This window comes from Gorilla gorilla, chromosome X (assembly GCF_029281585.2).
Source record: "Gorilla gorilla gorilla isolate KB3781 chromosome X, NHGRI_mGorGor1-v2.1_pri, whole genome shotgun sequence".
In the NCBI taxonomy this organism is placed as follows: domain Eukaryota; kingdom Metazoa; phylum Chordata; class Mammalia; order Primates; family Hominidae; genus Gorilla; species Gorilla gorilla.
In genome coordinates, this window is record NC_073247.2 from 87,272,901 (window position 1) to 87,294,963 (window position 22,063).

The 22,063-nt window shown below is 37.7% G+C and overlaps 1 long non-coding RNA gene and 1 pseudogene across 1 annotated transcript in view; one reads left to right on the forward strand and one right to left on the reverse strand.

Annotated features, from left to right (window-relative positions):
• LOC129530114 (uncharacterized) overlaps positions 1–22,063 on the forward strand; it is a 127,921-nt gene that overhangs the window by 292 nt on the left and 105,566 nt on the right. The window lies entirely within an intron of this gene.
• LOC115932423 (PEST proteolytic signal-containing nuclear protein-like) lies at positions 13,861–15,013 on the reverse strand (annotated as a pseudogene).

Consider the following 22,063-nt stretch of genomic DNA (forward strand, 5'->3'; position numbering starts at 1 on the left):
AAAAAAACAAATGAGGGAGACAGTGATTCTGAGAGGGGTCAGGGAAAGCTACAAAGGTAGCGATGTTTAAGCTGAGCTATATTAGTAAATTCAGGTTTTCCAGGCAGATGAGAGGAGGAGGACCTTTTAGACAGAGGAAACAGCATTTACAAAGTCATAGAGTAATGAAAGTCCAAAAATGTTCCAGGAGCAGCTAGTGTGGCTTGAAGAGTGTGTGTGAAGAAGAGAGGCTAAGAATGAGACTGGGAATATGAGGCCATGGTGTGAAGGCTCTTATATGTCCTAGCATGGCATGGGGACATAATCATGTAAAGCAGATTATGAAGAGCCATCAAAGATTTGGGGGAAATGGAGTGACATCAGGGATATGTTTTTGTGAAATAACTGGCAGGATTTTGGAAAGGAAGATGGCCTCGAAGTAGGAAGATCAATTAGGAGGTAATTTAATTCAACAAATGTTTTTGGAGTGGTTGCTTCCTGTTAGATCAACTTTGGTACAAAAAGAATGACAAAATAGTGGGCCTGACCCCAAGAAGCTCATGTTCTCATTGGGGCTGTAGTTGTTCATTGACACAAGTACAATAATAGAAGTACAGCAGGCTCTTGGCATTTATGGATTTGACACTCACTGTTTTTCCCAAAGGTCTTTTACATGGAGAAATTTGTGATTTTGCTGAGATGCATGTGTGATTCACATTCTGTGTGACTACTGTGTGGGAGCAAGTGTCTCTACGAGGTTGATCTCTGTTCTTTATTTATGGTTATATATGCAGTGAATTACCTGAAGTGATAAAAGATTTATTGTTTCTTTTCAGATTAAGCTAATTTTATGGTTGATGTTACTAAATTCGTGATGCAATGAAATGCAGAGTTCATTTTAGTTACAATATTTAGTAGCCTAGTTAATTATTTGAGCCCTAAGGTTCTGACATGTATACTTAAATTTTCCAATATTCATAATTCGGGGCTTGTGGAACATGTATATTGGGATTGTCAAGAGTATACTATTTAAACCAAGTAGCCTTGAGAAGGCAATGATTAAGTGTGAAAGGGAAAGTCCCAGTTGGGTTTTGAATAATGACTAGGATTTCACCAAGAAGATAAGAGATGGGAGCAGGATTTAAGGGAGGAGGGGATTCCAGGCAAAAGGAAATATGTAGTGGCAAATGTATGCGAAACAGCACAACATACTTGGGGGACTGCAAGTAGCCCGCTTTTGCTGGAAGATATTAACAGTAGTCTAACCAAGAGATGGTAAGAGCCTAGGCCTAAGCCAGGCTATGAAGGGAAGGAGAGGAGGGGAATGATGTAATAGTGTTTGGGGAAATCAACAGAATTTGTCAACCAGTTGGCAGGTGAGGACTGAGATAAGTTAAAGCTAACAGCCATATTTCTAACTTCAATGCCTGAATGAACAATGTTGCCAATCACCATGATAGGGGCTATTGTGAGAAGAGCAGAGTTGGTGGGGGAAGTTGATAACTTTCACGTTTTGATATGATTAATTTTGCCTAAGTCTTCCTCTTCTAAGGTAGCCCGATCACTAATCAAATAGTCTGGGGCCGGGGGGTTTATGACAGGGATAGCTCACACCCAAAGAGAATGGAGGGCCAAGAACCAGAGAGACAAACCATGTTCAAGTGTATACATCAAGGATTGGCAAACTATGCCTATGGGCCAAATATGGCCCACTGACTTTTTTATGAATGAAGTTTTATTGGAACACATTCATGTCAATTTGTAGTCTGTGGCTGTTTTGTACAATGCTGAGTTGGAGTAGTTGTGACATAGGTCATATAACACGCAAAGCCTACATTTATTTAAATTTATTTTTAGACTTTATTTATTAGAGCAATGTTAGATTAACAGCAAAATTGAAAGGAAGGTTCAAAGATTTCCCATATAACCCCTACCACCACATGCATAGCCACCTCCATTATCAACATCCCCCACCAGAGTGGTACATTTGTTAGAATCTATGAATCAGCATCAACATATATTTATCATCCAAAGTCCATAGTTTCTATTAGCATTCACTATTGGTGTTGTACAGTCTGTAGGTTTGGATGAATATATAATGACTTGTATCCACCATTACAGTCTCATATAGAATATTTTTGCTGCCCTAAAACTCCTCTGTGTTCTACCTGTTCATCTCTCCCTCTCCACAACTCTTGGAAACTATTGATTTTTTTTTTTTTTTTTTTTTTTTTTTTTTTACTGTTTCCATAGTTTGCCTCTTCCAGAATGTCATATAGTTGGAATGATACAGTATGTAACCTTTGCAGATTGGCTTCTTTCACTTAGTAATATGCATTTAAGATTCCTCCATGTCGTTTCATGGCTTGATAACTCATTTCTTATTAGTGTTGAATAATATTCCATTTTCTGGATGTACCACAGTTTATTTATACACTCACTCACTGAAAGACATCTTGGTTGCTTCCAAATTTTGGTTGTTATGAATAAAGCTGCTATAAACATCCATGTGCAAGTTTTTGTGTGGACGTAGGTTTTCACCTTATTTGGGTAAATACCAAGGACTGAGATTGTTGGATCATGTGGTAAGAGTATATTTAGTTTTGTAAGAGACTGCCAAAGTGTTTTCAAAAGTAGCTGTACTATTTTGTGTTTCCAGCAGAAATGACTGAGAGTTCCTGTTGCTCTACATCCTTGCTAGAATTTGGTGAGGCCAGTGTTCTGGATTTTGGCCATTGGAAAAGTCTGTAGTGGTATTTCATTGTTTTAATTTGCACATCTCTGATGACATATAGTGTGGAGCATCTTTTCGTATGTTTATTTGCCATCTATATATCTTCTTTGGTGAGGTGTCTGTTCAGGTCTTTAGCCCTTTTTTTGAGATGCTTGCTTTCTTATTGTTTAATTTTAAATAATTTTTGTGTATTTTAGATTACAGCTCTTTATCATGTGTCTTTTGCAAATATTTTCTTTCAGCATGTGGCCTTTTTATTCTCTTGATAGTGTCTTTAGCAGAGCAACTTTTTTATTTTAATGAAGTCCAGCTTATTAATTCTTTCTTTCATGGATTGTGTCTTTGGTGTTCCATCTAAAAAGCCATCACCAAACCCAAGGTTATCTGGATTTTCACATATGTTACATTCTGGGAGTTATACAGTTTTGTGTTTTATATTTAGGTCTGTAATCCATTTTGAGTTAATTTTTATGAAGGGTGTAAGGTCTGTGTCTAGATTTATATTTTTTGCATGTGGATATCCATTTGTTCCAGAACCATTTGTAAAAATGATGATCCTTCCTAGCACTTTGGGAGGCCGAGGCCAGTGGATCACCTGAGGTCAGGAGTTCGAGACGAGCTTGGCCAACATGGTGAAACCCTGTCTCTACTAAAAATACAAAAATTAGCCAGGTGTGATGACATGCGCCTGTAATGCCAGCTACTCAAGAGGCTGAGGCGGGAAAATTGCTTGAACCCAGGAGGTGGAGGTTGCAGTGAGCCGAGATTGCGTCACTGCATTCCAGCCTGGGAGACAGAGCAAGACTCCGTCTTTAAAAACAAAACAAAACAAACAAGATCTTTTCTCCATTGTATCGCATTTACCCCTTTGTCAAAGATCAGGAGATTTTATTTATGTAGGTCTATTTCTATTTCCAGGTTCTCTATTTTTTCCACTGATCTGTTTGTCTATTATTTCATCAATATCACAGTGTCTTGATTATTGTTGCTTTATAGTAAGTCTTGAAATTGGCTAGTGTCAGTCCTCTAACATTGTTCTTTTTCAATATTGTGGTGTTCTGGTTATTTTGCCTCTCCATAAAAACTTTAGAATGAGTTTGTTGATATCCACAAAGTAATTTGCTGGGATTTTGATTGGGATTGCATTGAATCTATAGATTGGGAAGAACTGACATCGTGATAATATTGAGTCTTCCTATCCATGAACATGGAACACCTTTCCATTTATGTAGTTCTTCTTTGATTTCATCAGAATTTTGTAGTTTTCCTCATATAAATCTTCTACATATTTTGTTAGATTTCCACATAAGTATTTCATGCTAATGTAAATGGGATTTCCACTTAAGTATTTCATGCTAATGTAAATGGGATTTCCACTTAAGTATTTCATGCTAATGTAAATGGGATTGTGTTAGTAATTTCAAATTCCACTTGTTCATTGCTGCTTTATAGAAAACTGATTGACTTTTGTATATTTACCTTGTGTCCTTCGACTTTCCTATAATTGCTTATTAGCTCCAGCTTTTCCGTTGATTCTTTCAGATTTTCTGCATAAACAATCATGTAACTGGTGAACAAAAACAATGTTATTTCATCCTTCCAAATTAGTATTCCTTTTGTTTCATTTTCTTGTCTCATTGCATTAGCTAGGACGTCCAGTATGTTATTGAAAAGGATGACAAGAGGGTCATCCTTGCTCATGGACATCCTTGCCCTGTTCCTGATTTTAATGGGAAAGATTCTATTTTCTTACCATTAAACATGATGTTAGTTACAGGGTTTTTAAAATAGATATTCTTATTACGTTAAGGAAGTTCCCCTCATTTCCTAAGATTCCTAAAATTTTTAAAAAATTATGAATAGATGTTGGATTTTGTCAGATGTTTTATTTGCATCTAATGATATGATCATGTGATTTTTCTTCTGTAGCCTGTTGATGGTATGGATTACATTAATTGATATTCTAATGTTGTACCAGCCTTGTATACCTGGAATAAATCTCACTTGATTGAGGTGTATACTTATTTTTATACATTGGGTTTGATTTGCTAGTATTTTTTTGAGAATTTTTGCATCTATGTTCATTAGAGATATTGATCTATAGTTTTCTTCTCTTGTAGTGTCTTTGCCTGGTTTTTGGTATTAGGGTGATGCTGGCCTGATAGAATGTGTTAGGAAGTATTTCCTCTGCTTCTATAATTTGAAAGAGATTGTACAGGATTGGTATAATTTCTTCCTTAAATGTTTTGTGGAATTCACCAGTGAAGCCATCAGGGCCTGGTGATTTCTGTTTTGGAAGGTTATTAGTCATTGATTCAATATCATCAATAGATATAGCCCTATTCAGATTGTTTATTTCTTTTTCTTAATTTTTAATTTTATTTTTTGGTTCTTTTTAAAAATTTCAATAGTGATGGGGTACAAGTGATTTTGGGTTACATGGATGAATTATATAGTGGGGAAGTCTGAGATTTTAGTGCACCTGTCACCCAAGTACTGTGCATTGTACCCAATATGTAGTTTTTTGTCCCTAATCCTCCTCCAACTCTCCCCTCTTCTGGGTTTCCAGTGTCCATTAAGCCACTCTGTATGTCCTTGCATACACATAGCTTAGTTCCCACTTATAAGTGAGAACATATGGTGTTTGGTTTTTCATTCCTGAGTTACTTCACTTAGAATAATGGCCTCCAGTTTCATCCAATTTGCTGAAAATTACATTATTTCATTCTTTTTTATGTTTGAGTAGTATTCCTTGGGGGGGGGGGTGTGTGTGTGTGTATGTATATATATATATATATATATATATATATATATATATATAGCATTTTATTTATTCATTCATCAGTTGATGGGCACTTAGGTTGGTTCCATGTCTTCACAATTGTGAATTGTGCTGCAATAAACATACATGTGCAGATTTCTTTTCTTTTTATTTTATTTTATTTTATTATTATTATACTTTAAGTTTTTGGGTACATGTGCACAATGTGCAGGTTTGTTACATATGCATACATGTGCCATGTTGGTGTACTGCACCCATTAACTCATCATTTAGCATTAGGTATACCTCCTAATGCTATCCCTCCACCCTCCCACTACCCCACAACAGTCCCCAGAGTGTGATGTACCCCTTCCTGTGTCCATGTGTTCTCGTTGTTCAATTCCCACCTATGAGTGAGAACATGTTGTGTTTGGTTTTTTGTCCTTGTGATAGTTTGCTGAGAATGATGATTTCCAGTTTCATCCATGTCCCTACAAAGGACATGAACTCATCATTTTTTATGGCTGCTTAGTATTCCATTATAATGGCTTCTTTTCCTTTGGGTAGATATCTAGTAATGGAATTGCTGGATCAAATGGTAGATCTACTTTTAGTTATTTGAGAAATCTACATACTCCTTTCCATAAAAAGTTTTACTAATTTATGTTCTCACCAGCAGTGTGTAAGTGTTTCTTCTTCACCACATGAGCATGGGATATATTTCCATTTGTTTGTGTCATCTATGATTTCTTTCGCCTCCTTGGTTAATACTCATAGGTATTTCATTTTATTTTTTCCAGCTGTTGCAAAAGGAAGTGAGTTATTTATTTGGTTCTCAGCTTAGTCGTTGTTGGTGTATAGCAGTGCTACTGATTTATGCATATTGATTTTATAAGCTGAGACTTTACTAAATTCATTTATCAAACCTAGGAGATTTTTTGGAGGAGTCTTTGGGGTTTTCTCAGTATACAATCATATCAGCAAACAGAGGTAGTTTGACTTCCTCTTTTCCAGTTTATTTCTTTCTCTTATCTGATTTTTCTGGCTAGTATTTCCAGTACTATGTTGAATAAAAGTGTTGAATGTGGGCATCCTTGTTGCATTCCTGTTCTCAGGGAATGATTTCAATTTTTCCTCATTCAGTACAGTGCTGGCTGCAGGGTTTTTTATATATGGCTTTTATTATCTTGAGGTACGTCCCTTCTATACCTAGTTTGTTGAGGGTTTTTATCATAAAGGGATGATGGAATTTATCAAATGCTTTTTCTGAATCTGTTGACTTGCATGTGTTGAACCATCCCTGCATCCCTGGGACAAAACTCACTTGATAATGGCTAATTAACTTTTTAATGTTGAATTTGGTTCGCTAGTATTTTGTTGAGTATTTTTGCATCTATGTTCGTCAGGGATATGGGTGTGTTGTTTTCTTCTTCTTATCATGTCCCTTCTTGGCTTTGGTATTGGGGAGATACTGGTTTCATAGAATGAATTAGGGCATATTTGCTCTTTCTCAGTCTTTTGAAATAGTTTCAGTAGTACCCAATTCTTCGAATGTTGGGTAGAATTTGCATGTGAATCCATCTGGCCTTGGGCTTTTTTTTTCCTTGCAAATTCTGTATTACTGATTCAATACCACTGCTTGCTATTGGTCTGTTCAGGATTTCTATTTCTGATTCAAGCTAGGAGGGATGTATGTTTTCAGGAATCTATTCATTTTCTCTAGATATTCTAGTTTGAGTGCATAAAGGTGTTCATAATAATCTCAAATGGATTTTTATACTTCTGTGCTGTTGGTTGTAAGTCTTCGCTTTCATTTTCCATTAAGCTTATTTGAATCTTTTCTTTTTGTTTCTGGGTTAATCTACCTAATAGTCTATTGATGTTGTCTTTTCAAAAAACAGTTTTCTGTTTCATTGATCTTTGGTATTGTGTTTTTTATTTTTTATTTTTAATTTCAGTTAGTTCTGCTCTGATCCTTGCCTTTTTTTTTTTCTTCTGCTAGCTTTGGGTTTGTTCTTCTTTCTCTAGTTCCTTGAGATGTGTTGTAAGTTTGTCAATTTGTGAGGTTTCAGATATTTTGCTGTAGGCATTTAGTGCTGTAAACTTTTTTCTTAGCATGGCTTCTGCTTTATTTCAGGAGTTGTGATAAGTTGCATCACTGTTATCATTAATTTCAAAGAATTTTAAAATTTACATCTTGATTTTATTAACCCCAAAATTGTTCAGGAGCAGATTGTTCAATTTTCATGTATTTGTATAGTTTTCAGGGTTCCTTATGTAATTGATTTCTAGTTTTATTCCACTGTGGTTTGAGAAGATACTCTAAATGATTTTGATTTTTAAAAATTTATTGAGACTTATTTTGTGTCCTGTTGTATACTCAATCTTGGAGAATGTTCCATGTGCTGACAAGAAGAAGGTATATTCTGCAGTTATTGATAGAATGTTCTGTAGATATCTGTGTAGTCCATTTGTTCTAGAGTACAGTTTAAATTCAGTGTTTCTTTGTTGAATTTCTGCCATGATGATCTGTCTAGTGCTGTCAGTGGAGTCTTTTTTTTTTTTTTTTTTTTTTTGAGATGGAGTCTCACTCTGTTGCCCAGGCTGGATGGAGTGCAGTGGCGCGATCTCGGCTCACTGCAAGCTCTGCCTCCTGGGTTCACACCATTCTCCCGCTTCAGCCTCCTGAGTAGCTGGGACTACAGGCGCTTGCCACCGTGCCTGGCTAATTTTTTGTATTTTTAGTACAGATGGGGTTTCACCGTGTTAGTCAGGATGGTCTCGATCTCCTGACCTCATGATCCGCCTGCCTTGGCCTCCCAAAGTGCTGGGATTACAGGCATGAGCCACCGCGCCCGGCCATGTGCTGTCAGTGGAGTCTCAAAGTCACTCACTGTTATTGTGTTGCTGTCTACTGATCTCCTCAAGTCAAGTAGTAATAGTTTTATGAATCTGGGAACTCCCGAGGTAGGTGCATACATATTTAAGATTGTAATATTTTCTTGTTGGATTGATTCTCTTATTATTATCATTACCGTTGCTGCTTTAAAATGTGCTTTATCTCATATAATAATAGGACTTACTGCTCACTTTTGGTTGTCTTTTGCATGGAATATCGTTTTCCACCCTTTTACCTTGAGTCTATAAAAATCCTTACATGTTAGGTGTGTGTCTTGAAGACAGCAGATACTCAGTTTATAATTTCTTTTTTAAGATGGAGTCTTGCTCTGTTGCCAGGCTGGAGTGCAGTAGTGCGATCTCGGATCACTGCAACCTCCACCTCCCGGGTTCAAGCGATTCTCCTACCTCAGCCTCCCAAGTAGCTGGGACTACAGGCACGCACCACCACACCCAGCTAATTTTTGTATTTTTAGTAGAGATCAGTTTGTGATTTTTAAAATCCATTCCACCAATCTGTATCTTTTAAGAAGAGCATTTATATCACATATATTCGACATTAATATTGAGATGTGAGGTACTACTCGAGTCATTATGTTGATTGCTACTTAGTTACATTGTTTTCTTCATTGTGTTATTCTTTCATAAGCCCTGTGAGTTTTATGCATTCAAGAGGTTCTCTTCTGGTGCATATCGACCTTTTGTCTTAATCTTTAGAACTTTTAGCATTTCTTGTAGGGCTGGTCTTGTAGTGTCAAATGCCCTCAGCATTTGCTTGAAAAATCTTTATTTCTCCTCCATTTATAAAACATAGTATTGCTGGATAAAAATTTATTGGTCAACAGTTATTTTGTTTAAGGAGGCCAAAGCTAGGACCCCAATCCCTCCTGGCTTGTCAGGTTCCTGCTGAGAAGTCTGCTGTTTGATAGGTTTTCCTTTATAGGTTGCCTTATGCTTTTGTCTTACTGCTCTTAGAATTCTTTTCTCCCTTAGACCCTCTTGTATTTGGATGTATAAATCTCTATCAAGGCCAGGGAGGTTTTCCTCAATTATTTCCTCAAGCAAGTTTTTCAAAGTTTTTGCTTCTTCTTCAGAACACCAGTGATTCTTAGGTTTGGCAATTGTACATAGTCCCACATTTCTTGGAGACTTTGTTCTTCTATTTATTTATTTTTTGTCTAATTGGGCTAATTAAAAAGCCTTTTTTGAGCTCTGAAATTCTTTCTCTTTGGTATAGTGTATTGTTAAAATTTTCCATTGCATTTTGTAATTTCCTAAATGTGTCATTTACTTCCAAAATCTCTAATTTTTTTATTCTTCATCTTTTTTTAGTATTCATGATATGTTTCTGCATTGTTTGAATTTCTTTACAATTTAGCCATATATATTCATCATTTATCTCTCTGTGTGTACACTCAGCTCCTGGCTACATCTTTGGACGTGTCTTCCTAAGGACTAGTATGAGAACATATGAGGTGTACACCTAGGAGTGGGGTTTCTGGTTCCTTGGGGTGCTCATTCTTGATTTCCTTGAGTGGGCAACAATGTAGGTTTGCATCTGCAGGGTCTGAGGGTTCTCAGATCTTCATATCATGTCCAACACTTAGTATTATATGACTTTCTAATGTTTTTCAATTGGATGGGTACAATTTGGTATTCATTGCTTTGTTTTATGTTTCTGTGTTTTCTACTGAAGTTGAGCCTCTGTCTCTGTTTTTTTTTTTTGGAGCAGGGGGACCAAGTCTCACTCTGTCGCCCAGGCTGGAGTGCAGTGGTGTGATCTCGGCTCACTGCAACCTCCACCTCCTGGGTTCAAGCGATTCTCCTGCCTCAGCCTCCTGAGTAGCTGGGATTACAGGCGCCCACCACCATGACCAGCTAATTTTTGTATTTTTAATAGAGACCAGGTTTTGCCATATTGGCCAGGCTGGTCTTGAACTTCTGACCTCTGGTGACCCACCTGCCTTGGCCTCCCAAAGTGCTGGGATTACAGGCGTGAGCCACCACACCTGGCCAGTATTTCTTTTTTTTTTTCTTTTTCGTTTTTTCTTTTTTTTGACTCTATTTCCATTTTAGTGATCATTCAGCATATGATAGAGCCATTATATTATTTATACAATAATGATAATAACAATAATTATTCTTTGTTTGCCAACATCTGTCTTCAAATCAAAATAGTGAGATACTCAATTTCTCTATAAATAGACCAGCCTAGTTTTGATAATGCATATAATGAAACATTTAATTATGTATTGTACTTTTTAAAGATTATTTAGAGTATTTTTTATTTCAGTAGTTTTTGGGGAACAGGTGGTGTTTGGTTACATGCCTATGTTCTTTAGTGGTGATTTCTGAGATTTTGGTGTACCCATCACCGAGCAATGTACGCTGCACCCATTGTGTAGTCTTTTATTCTTCACCCACCTCCCAACCTTCCCCTTGAGTCCCCAGAGTCCAATATATTATTCTTATCCTTTTGCACCCTCATAGCTTAGCTCCCACTTATAAGTGAGAATATAAAATGTTTGGGTTTCCATTTCTGAGTTACTTCATGTAGAATAATGGTCTCTAACTCCATCCAGGTTGCTGTGAGTCCAATTATTTCATTTTCTTAGGGCTGAGAAGTATTCCGTGGTATATATATGTATATATAAATATATTACATTTTCTTTATCCACTCGTGGGTTGATGGGCATTTAGGCTGGTTTCATAATTTTGCAACTGTGAATTGTGCTGCGATAAACATGTGTACGCAAGTGTTTTTTTCATATAATGACTCCTTGTTCTCTGGGTAGATACTCCAGTAGTGGGATTGCTGGATCAAATGGTAGATCTACTTTTTGTTCTTTAAGAAATCTCCATATTGTTTTCCATAGTGGTTGTACTAGTTTACATTCCCACCAGCAGTGTAGAAGTGTTCCCTTTTCACCATATTCATGCCAGCATCTATTTTTTTTAATTTTTAAATTATGGCCATTCTTGCAGGAGTAAGGTGGTATCTCATTGTGTTTTTGATTTGCATTTCTCTGATAATTAGTGATTTTGAACTTTTTTTTTAATGTTTGTTGGCCATTTGTGTATCTTCTTTTGAGAATTATCTATTCATGTCCTTAGCCCACTTTTTGATGGGGTTATTTGCTTTTTTCTTGCTTATTTGTTTGAGTTCCTTGTAGATTCTGGATATTAGTCCCTTGTCAGATACATAGTTTATGAGTATTTTTTCCCACTTTGTGGATTTTCTGTTTACTCTGCGGATTATTTCTTTTGCTGTGAAGAAGCTTTTTAGTTTAAGTCCAATCTATTTATTTTTGTTTTTGTTGCATTTGCTTTTGGGTTCTTGCTTATGAACTCTTTGCATAGGCCAATGTCTAGAAGAATTTTTCCAAAGTTATCTTCTAGAAGTGAGCAAAATATATACATTTAAAATAAACCATACAATTTTACTAGTAAGAAAGCCTGTTGTTAAGTTTAATTCAAATTGAATTTCACAAGTTAGTAATCTAAATCCTTAGACAAAGTTACAGAAAGTGCATCTTCTTGTTTTCCATCTGCATACAATGTTAAATTTTTCTCTTTGGTGTTTATACCATTTAAAAAATAAACACAGCCTAATACTTAAGCAATATGTACATTTAAATTTTGGGTGGTGGTTTGTATTTTAAAAGAAACAGCTTTCTTAGAATTTGCCTCAATTTCTGGTAGAAATGCTTACAGGAACTAGCTAATTAAAACTAAGAAAAGCACATTCAAAGTATTGATTTACTTTTAGCAAATGGTTGTTCTTTGAATACTAATGAAGATAGACAAGACCCATTAAGGTGAAGGGGGCTATTTCAAATATTCAACAGTTTACATATATATATATATATATATATATATATGTGTGTGTGTGTGTGTGTGTGTGTGTGTGTGTGTGTGTGTGTGTGTTTAGGCAGAGTCTTGCTCTGTCTTCCAGGCTGGAGTGCAGTGGCCCAATCTCAGCTCACTGCAACCTTTGCCTCCTGAGTTCAAGTGATTCTCCAGCTCAGCCTCCTGAGTAGCTGGACCACAGGTGCGCACCACCATGCGCAGATAATTTTTATATTTTTAGTAGACTGGGTTTCACCATGTTGGCCACGCTGGTCTCAAACTCCTGACCTCAAGTGATCTGCCCACCTTGGCTTCCCAAAGTGTTGGGATTACAGGTGTGAGTCACCATGCCCAACCCCAGTTTACATAAATATTAAAAAAAGGTTTTTTTTATCTTTGCCTAGAAACTGCTATTTTTAAAAAAATTTTATTATTATACTTTAAGTTTTAGGGTACATGTGCACAATGTGCAGGTTTGTTACATATGTATACATGTGCCATGTTGGTGTGCTGTAACCATTAACTCGTGATGTACATTAGGTATATCTCCTAATGCTATCCCTCTCCCCTCCCCCAACCCCACAACAGGCCCTGGTGTGTGATGTTCCCCTTCCTGTGTCCATGTGTTCTCATTGTTCAATTCCCGCCTATGAGTGAGAACATGCGGTGTTTGGTTTTTTGTCCTTGAGATAGTTTGCTGAGAATGATGATTTCCAGCTTCATCCATGTCCCTGCAAAGGACATGAACTCATCCTTTTTTATGGCTGCATAGTATTCCATGGTGTATATGTGCCACATTTTCTTAATCCAGTCTATCATTGTTGGACATTTGGGTTGGTTCCAAGTCTTTGCTATTGTGAATAGTGCCGCAATGATTTATAATCCTTTGGGTATATACCCAGTAATGGGATGGCTGGGTCAAATGGTATTTCTAGTTCTAGATCCCTGAGGAATCGCCACACTGACTTCCACAATGGTTGAACTAGTTTACAGTCCCACCAACAGTGTAAAAGTGTTCCTATTTCTCCACATCCTCTCCAGTACCTGTTGTTTCCTGACTTAAAAAAAAAGTTTTTAAGAGCTAAGCATCTGTATCCACTGACAGAAATGCAATACCTAGTTTATGATGACTTGAAACAAAACAAATACCCATAAGGAAAAAGCTGTATTTTATCTAAATTTACTTTCAGTCAATAGTTAAGTAGCATTTTCCTCCCAGTACTATACATAAGGCTGTTCTTGGGAGCCAGACGGTTTAGGTAATAAGGTAGCCAAGAGGGTAACTGCTTGTAGTTATAAATCGACAATAACTTTTTGCTTTTCTCTTAATTTGCTAATAGTTGTGTCTAAAAAATGCAATTCTTAAAAAGGTATAATTTCTGATTTTGTTGTCATCTGTAACCTGTGGAAACTAACCACATGAAACTACAATATTAGCAAATTTCTTGAAATCCGTATAGAAAACATAAATTATCACTAATTTCAAACTCTGATTTATTAGTGTATCACTCAATCTTTAAAAAAAATGGAAAAGAAAAAGAAAAGCAGCTCCAAAGATAGTCTTATACCAGTCTTTGAAAAGGAAACTGTTTCATTTAACTTTACACACACCCCACACTGCAGTTTCAAAACAGAGTATTTAATTGTCGTAGTCATGGGCATTACACCAAGATGAGGTTTTATATTTTGCTCCCATAGCTTCTGGTTAACAAAAAACACATGCTTCTTTTATTGAAGGAGTTTGGTCCAGCTGATGTTAATGTATTTCTTCCAATATTTTTAATCCTCATCTTTGCTTCTGGAGGCATTGCCTCAGGTTGACTACCTTCATCTTCATTAAAACCTGCTGCTACCAAAAGAATTTTTGAAGCAAGAGTTGGAACAGGTTCTTTTTTTTTCTTTTATTATTAAAGTTTTAGGGTACATGTGCACATTGTGCAGGTTAGTTACATATGTATACATGTGCCACGCTGGTGCGCTGCACCCACTAACTCGTCATCTAGCATTAGGTATATCTCCCAATGCTATCCCTCCCCCCTCCCCCCACCCCACAACAGTCCCCAGAGTGTAATGTTCCCCTTCCTGTGTCCATGTGATCTCATTGTTCAATTCCCACCTATGAGTGAGAATGTGCGGTGTTCGGTTTTTTGTTCTTGCGATAGTTTACTGAGAATGATGATTTCCAATTTCATCCATGTCCCTACAAAGGACATGAACTCATCATTTTTTTATGGCTGCATAGCATTCCATGGTGTATATGTGCCACATTTTCTTAATCCAGTCTATCATTGTTGGACATTTGGGTTGGTTCCAAGTCTTTGCTATTGTGAATAATGCTGCAATAAACATACGTGTGCATGTGTCTTGATAGCAGCATGATTTATAGTCCTTTGGGTATATACCCAGTAATGGGATGGCTGGGTCAAATGGTATTTCTAGTTCTAGATCCCTGAGGAATCGCCACACTGACTTCCACAATGGTTGAACTAGTTACACAGAACAGGTTCTTTAGGCTTACTTAATCTAAGTTTGATGGATATGGCTGTTGCTTTCTTTGTCATGTGACTATCTGTGGCAGATCTAAACTTGATCTTTGTAGGCTTTGTTGGGAGGACTGCAGCTTCTTTTTTGGCTGATGACTTCTCAGTGCTGCGACCAGAACTTTTCCCTCCATTACTGGAATAAACAGCCTTAGTTTTCACAGGTTTTTTCACTTTTTCTTCAGGTCCTCCAGTGGCTCCAGCTCACTGAAACTTTTTAGCCTTCTCCTCTCTCACCTTCCCATCTGCCATTTTGTCTGCCGTGGACTACCCTGCAACCAAGCCAAGCTCTTTCAGACTTTTTGCCGTAGGCATTTAATGCTATGAAGTTTCCTCTTAGCACCACTTTTGCTGTATCTCAGATGTTTTGATAGATTGTGTCACTATTATCATTCCGTTCAAAGGATTTTTAAATTTCTATCTTAATTTTATTGTTGATCCAAAGATTATTCAGGAGCAGATTATTTAATTTCCACATATTTGTAAAGTTTTGAACATTCCTTTTTGTATTGGCTTCCAGTTTTTTTCCACTGTGGTCAGCAAGAGTACTGATATAATTTTGATACTCTTAAATTTATTGAGACTTTTTTGTTGCCTATCTTATGGTCTATCTTGGAAAATGTTCCATGTTCTGATAAAAAGATTATATATTCTGCAGTTGTTGGGTAGAATGTTCTGTAAACGTCTGTTAAGTTGATTTGTTCTAAGGGTATAGCTTAAGTCAATTGTTTCTTATGTGACTTTCTGTCTTGATGACCTGTCCAGTGCTGTCAGTGGAATATTAGTTTCCCACTGTTACTGTGTTGCCATCTGTCTAATTTCTTAGGCCTAGTAGTAACTGTTTTATTGTTTTTTAAAATTGTTTTATTAATTTGGGAGCTCCACTGTTAGGTGCACATATATTGTGATGTTTTCCTGTTGGCTAATTCTTTCATCATTATATAATGTCTCTTTGTCTTTTTAAACTGTTGAGGCTTTAAAATCTATTTTGTCTGGTATAAGAAGAGCTACTCCTGCTTGCTTTTGGTTTTCATTTGCATTGAATATCTCTTTCCACCCCTTTACCTTATGTTTATGTGAGGCCATATGTGTTAGGTGAGTTTCTTGAAGACAGCCGATACTTTGTTGGTAGATTTTTATCCATTATGCCATTCTGTATCTTCTAAGCGAAGCGTTTAGGCAACTTACATTTAACATTAGTATTGAGATGTGAGGTACCATTCTATTCATTGTGCTACTTGCTGCCTGAATATCTTTTTTTCCTTGTGTAATGGTTTATAGGCCCTGTGAGATTTATGCTTTAAGGAGGTTCTATTTTGGTGTATTTCAAGGTTTTGTTTCAAGATTTAGAACCCCGTTTAGCATTTCTTGTAGTGCTGGCTTGATAGTGGCAAATTCTCTAAGCATTTGTTTGTCTGAGAAAGACTTTATCTTTTCGGTATTAGTATGTTTACACACTGCTATAAAGGACTACCTCAGACTGGGTAATGTATAAAGAAAAGTGGTTTAATTGACTCACAGTTTCACATGGCTGTGGAATCCTTATGAAACTTACAACTATGGCAGAAGGTGAAGCAGAAGCAAGGCATGTCTTATATGGTGGCAGGAGAGAGAAAGAAATGGGGAAAGTGCCACACTTTAAAACCATCAGACAGTGTGAGAACTCACTGTCATAAGAACAGCATGGGGGAAATTCATTCCCGTAATCTAATTACCTCCCACCAGGTCCCTCCCCTGACACAGGAATTACAATTCAACATGAGATTTGGGTGGGGACATAGAGCCCAACCATATCATACCACCCCTGGCCTCTTTCAAATCTCATGTCTTTTCATGTCCTTTGCCCACTTTTCGATGGGGTTGTTTGTTTTTTTCTTGTACATCTGTTGGAGTTCATTGTAGATTCTGGATATTAGCCGTTTGTCAGATGAGTAGGTTGCGAAAATTTTCTCCCATTTTGTAGGTTGCCTGTTCACTCTGATGGTAGTTTCTTTTGCTGTGCAGAAGCTCTTTAGTTTAATTAGATCCCATTTGTCAATTTTGGCTTTTGTTGCCATTGCTTTTGGTGTTTTAGACATGAAGTCCTTGCCCATGCCTATGTCCTGAATGGTAATGCCTAGGTATTCTTCTAGGGTTTTTATGGTTTTAGGTCTAACGTTTAAGTCTTTAATCCATCTTGAATTGATTTTTGTATAAGGTGTAAGGAAGGGATCCAGTTTCAGCTTTCTACATCTGGCTAGCCAGTTTTCCCAGCACCATTTATTAAATAGGGAATCCTTTCCCCATTGCTTGTTTTTGTCAGGTTTGTCAAAGATCAGACACTTCTCAAAAGAAGACATTTATGCAGCCAAAAAACACATGAAAAAATGCTCACCATCACTGGCCATCAGAGAAATGCAAATCAAAACCACAATGAGATACCATTTCACACCAGTTAGAATGACAATCATTAAAAAGTCAGGAAACAACAGGTGCTGGAGAGGATGTGGAGAAATAGGAACACTTTTACACTGTTGGTGGGACTGTAAACTAGTTCAACCATTGTGGAAGTCAGTGTGGCGATTCCTCAGGGATCTAGAACTAGAAATACCATTTGACCCAGCCATCCCATTACTGGGTATATACCCAAAGGACTATAAATCGTGCTGCTTTAAAGACACATGCACACATATGTTTATTGCGGCATTATTCACAACAGCAAAGACTTGGAACCAACCCAAATGTCCAACAATGATAGACTGGATTAAGAAAATGTGGCACATATACACCGTGGAATACTATGCAGCCATAAAAAACGATGAGTTCATGTCCTTTGTAGGGACATGGATGAAATTGGAAATCATCATTCTCAGTAAACTATCGCAAGAAGAAAAAAACCAAACACCGCATGTTCTCACTCATAGGTGGGAATTGAACAATGAGAACACATGGACACAGGAAGGGGAACATCACACTCTGGGGACTGTTGTGGGGTGGGGGGAGGGGGGAGGGATAGCATTGGGAGATATACCTAATGCTAGATGACGAGTTAGTGGGTGCAGCGCACCAGCATGGCACATGTATACATATGTAACTAACCTGCACATTGTGCACATGTACCCTAAAACTTAAAGTATAATAATAATAAAAAAAAGTGGAAAAAAAACCCCAAATCTCATGTCTTTCTCACATTACAAAATCAATTATGAATTCCCAACAGTTCATCAAAGTCTTAACCCCTTCCAGCATTAACTCAAAATTTCAAGTTCAATTTCTCATCTGAGACAAAACAAGTTCATTTTGCCCATGATGGGAGGGGCTGCCATGAATGTCTCTGACTGACCTTGGAGACATTTTCCCCATTGTCTTGGCTATTAACATTCAGCTTCTCTTTACTTATGCAAATTTCTGCAGTTGGCTTGAATTTCTTTCTAGAAAATGGGTTTTTCTTTTCTACCACAAAGTCAGCTGCAAATTTTTTAAACTTTTATGCTCTACTTTCCTTTTAAATGTAAGTTCCAATTTCAGACCAGCTGTTTGTGAATGCATATGACTGTACACTGTTAGGAGCAGCCGGGCAATATTTTGAATGCTTTGTTGCTTAGAAATTTTTTACTCCAGATACCCTAAATAACCTCTTTCACGTTCAAAGTTCCACGGATATTTGGGGAAGGGGCACAATGCCACTAGTGTTTTTTCATAACAAGAGTGACCTTTGCTTCAATTTCCAGTGAGTTTCTATCTTTATCTGAGACTACCTCAGCCTGGACTTCATTGTTTATATCACTATCAGAATTTTGGTCATAACCATTCAACACGTCTCTAGGAAGTTCCAAACTTTCCCACATCTTCCTGTATTCATCTGAGCTTTTCAAATTGTTTCAGCCTCTGCCTGTTACCCAGTTACCAAGTCGCCTCCACATTTTCATTTATCTTTATAGCAGTGCTCCACTCATCTGATACAGAATTCCTATATCAGTCAATTTTCACACTGCCATAAAGAACTACCTGAGACTGGGTAATTTTTATAGAAAATAGGTTTAATTGATTCACAGTTCTGCATGCCTGGGGAGGCCTCAGAAATCTAACAATCATGGCAGAAGGTAAAGGGTAAGCAACGTATATGTTACATGACAGAATGAGAGGGAGCACAAGGTGGGGATGTGCCACACTTTTAAACCATCAGATCTTGTGAGAACTCACCCACTATCACAAGAACAGCATGAGGGAAATCTGCCTTCATGATTTAATAACCTCCCACCTGGTCCCTCCCCTGACATATGGGGATTGTAATTCAACAAGAGATTTGAGTGGAGACACAGAGCCAAACCATACCACCTTCACTTATGAAACTTAATTTTGCTGAATACAAAATTCTTGGCTAATAATTACTTTGTTTAAGAAAGCTAAAGATAGGACCCCAATCCTTTCTGGCTTCTAGGGTTTCTGCTTGCAAATCTGTAGTTAATCTGACAGATTTTCTTTTATAGGTTACCTGATGCTTTTGTCTCACTGCTCTTAATATTCTTTCCTTCATCTTGACTTTAGATAACCTGATGACTATGTTCCTAGGTGATAATCTTTTTGCAATAAATTTTCCAGGTGTTCTTTGGGCTTCTCATATTTGGATGTCTAGATCTCTAGCATGACAAGGGAAGTTTTCCTTGATTATTCCCTGAAATAAGTTTTCCAAACTTTTAGATTTCTTTTCTTTCTCAGGAAGAACAATTATTTTTATGTTTGATTATTTAACATAATCCCAAATTTCTGGGAGGTTTTATTCATTTTTAATTTTTTTCTTTGTCTTTGATAGATTGGGTTAATTCAGATGCCTTTTCTTTGAGCTGTGAAATTCTTCTGTTCATTTAATTATATTTTTTTAACATTTTCAGTGTATTTTGCATTTCTCTAAGTGTGTCTTTCACTTCCAGAAGTTGTGATTATCTTGTCTTTATGATAGCCGTTTCTCTGGAGGCTTTTTTATCCATATCCTATATTTTTAAAAACATTCTCTAAGTTGGTTTTCACTTTTCTCTGGTGCCTCCTTGAGTAGCTTAATAGTCATCCTTCTGAATTCTTGGCAATTCAGATTTTCTTTCCTTGGTTGGGATCCATTGCTGGAGAGCTAGTGTGATCTTTTGGTGTTGTTATAGAACCTAGTTTTGTCATATTACCAGAATTACTTTTCTGGTTTCTTCTCATTTGGGTAGACTGTTTTGGTTGAAAAATCTGGAACTCAAGGGATGCTGTTCAGATTTTTTTGTCCCATGGGGTGATCTTTGATATGGTGCTATCCCCCTTCACCTAGGGATAGGACTTCCTGAGAGCCAGACTGCAGTGATTGTGATTGCCCTCCTGGGTCTAAACACCCAGCAGGGCTACCTGACTTTTGGCTGGTGCTGAGGAATGTCTGCAAAAAGTCCTGTGATGTGACTCATCTTCAATCTCCCAGCTGTGGATACCAGCACCTGGTCCAGTGCTAGAGTAGTAGCTCAGGAGTGTAGTGGACTCTGTGAGAGTCCTTGGTTGTAGTTTTGTTTAGTGCACCAGTTTTCTCAAATGCTTGTCATGCTGACAGTGAAGTTATCACATGGATGGATTCGGAACATCTGATTAGCCAGGGTGTTGCAGGCGGAGGAATTAGCTGTTGTTTTCTCCTTTGGAGCAGGGGTGTTCTGTTAGGAGTTGCTGTAATGGCTTGAGTTGGTTGGCCTCCAGCCAGGAGGTGGTGCTTTCAAGGAGCACTAGCTGTGGTCGTAGAAGGAGGATACAATCTTGCCCTACATTGGCCAGGACAAATACTCCAGTTTCTCGGGTGATGGGTACAGTCATGGAACTCCCAAGAGCTTATGTCTTTTTCCTTTGGCTACCAGAGTGCATAGAGAAAAACCATCAGGTGGGTGCAGGGTTAGATGGTTCTGAGCTCAGACTCTCCTTAAGTGGGGCTTGCTGTGGCCACTGTTGGAGATGTAGGGTGGTTATCAGGCCAATGAAGTTATGTTCCCAGGGGAATTATGGCTACCTCTACTGCATCATGCAGGTCACCAGAGAAGTGGGGAAAAGCCGGCAGTGACAGGCCTTCACCCAGCTTTCATGTAATCAGCAAAGCCAATCTCATTCCTGCTGTGCCCCACCAACAGCACTGAGTTTACATCCAGGCAACTGGTGAGCAGGGCAGGGACATTACCCCAGGCTTCAAGCATCCCCCTTGAGAAAGCAAGCAGGGTTCTCAGGCCTCATCCCTCCCTTCCTGCCTGCACCTTCAGCTGAGGCTTCTGTGCTTGTAAGTGCACTTCTTGTTTGCCCCTGCCCCACCCCCCCCCCCCGCCACCCAGATTCTTTTCAGGAAAATTTGTGCTCAATAGAAATTATTACAAACTTCAGCTATGAGCTTCCTTCACCCTGTGAGCCCTGCTCAATTCTTTCTGGCTGCCTTTCCTTCCCCAAGGACCTCTGTTAGATAAGGAATGGCTTCCCTAAGCTTGAGCTGGGGACCAAGAGTGCCTACAGGTTTCTTCCCGCTCCTCCTCCTACTTTCGTATTTTGCTCAGCTCTCTAAATCCACTTCAGCTCTAGGTAAGGTTAAATCCTTCTTCCAGATCTGGATTTTCAGGTTTCTCAGTGGTTATGTGTGTTCGGAGGCAGACTTTTCCTTTCTCTCACTTTGGGAACTCATAATTTTTTGGCTGTCTTACAGAGTTTTTAGCAGCAAGCTGCTTCTTTCAAAGGGGCTGTGAATTATTTTGATCTTCCTGGTGTGTTCCTGTAGTGGTCCTTGGAGCAAAAGTTTACAGTGTGAATCTTCAGACACTGTTCTGTTCATCCAAGCGAGAGCTGCACTCTGGTTCTGTCTTCTATCTGCCATTTTTTAACCACCTCCTGTTTTTTCTTTAAAATATCTATCTCTTTAGACATTTTTCATTTATATCCCAAATTATTCTTAATTTTTTTTATGTTGGTGTTCACCTTTCTTTTGTATCTTCATGAGTAACTTAATAATTAACTTTTTGCATTCTTTATCTGACATTTCAAGGATTTTATCTTGGTTAGGATCCATTGCTGGAGAGCTAGTGTGATGTTTTTGGGACCTTATAGAACCTTGTTTTTTCATTTTGCCAGAATTAGTTTTTGGCTTCTTCTCATTTTGATAAACTGTTTCTTCTTTTTTGAATTTATTTTTTTATTTGACTACATTTTTAGAAATTTCTTTTTTCTCCTTAGGGATATGACTTAAATGTTTATGGTTCATTGTAACCTAATTTGACTCTGGTTGCTTTTAGTGGTGAAGACTCTGTATGAGTTCCTTGGTTACAGAGAGTCTTT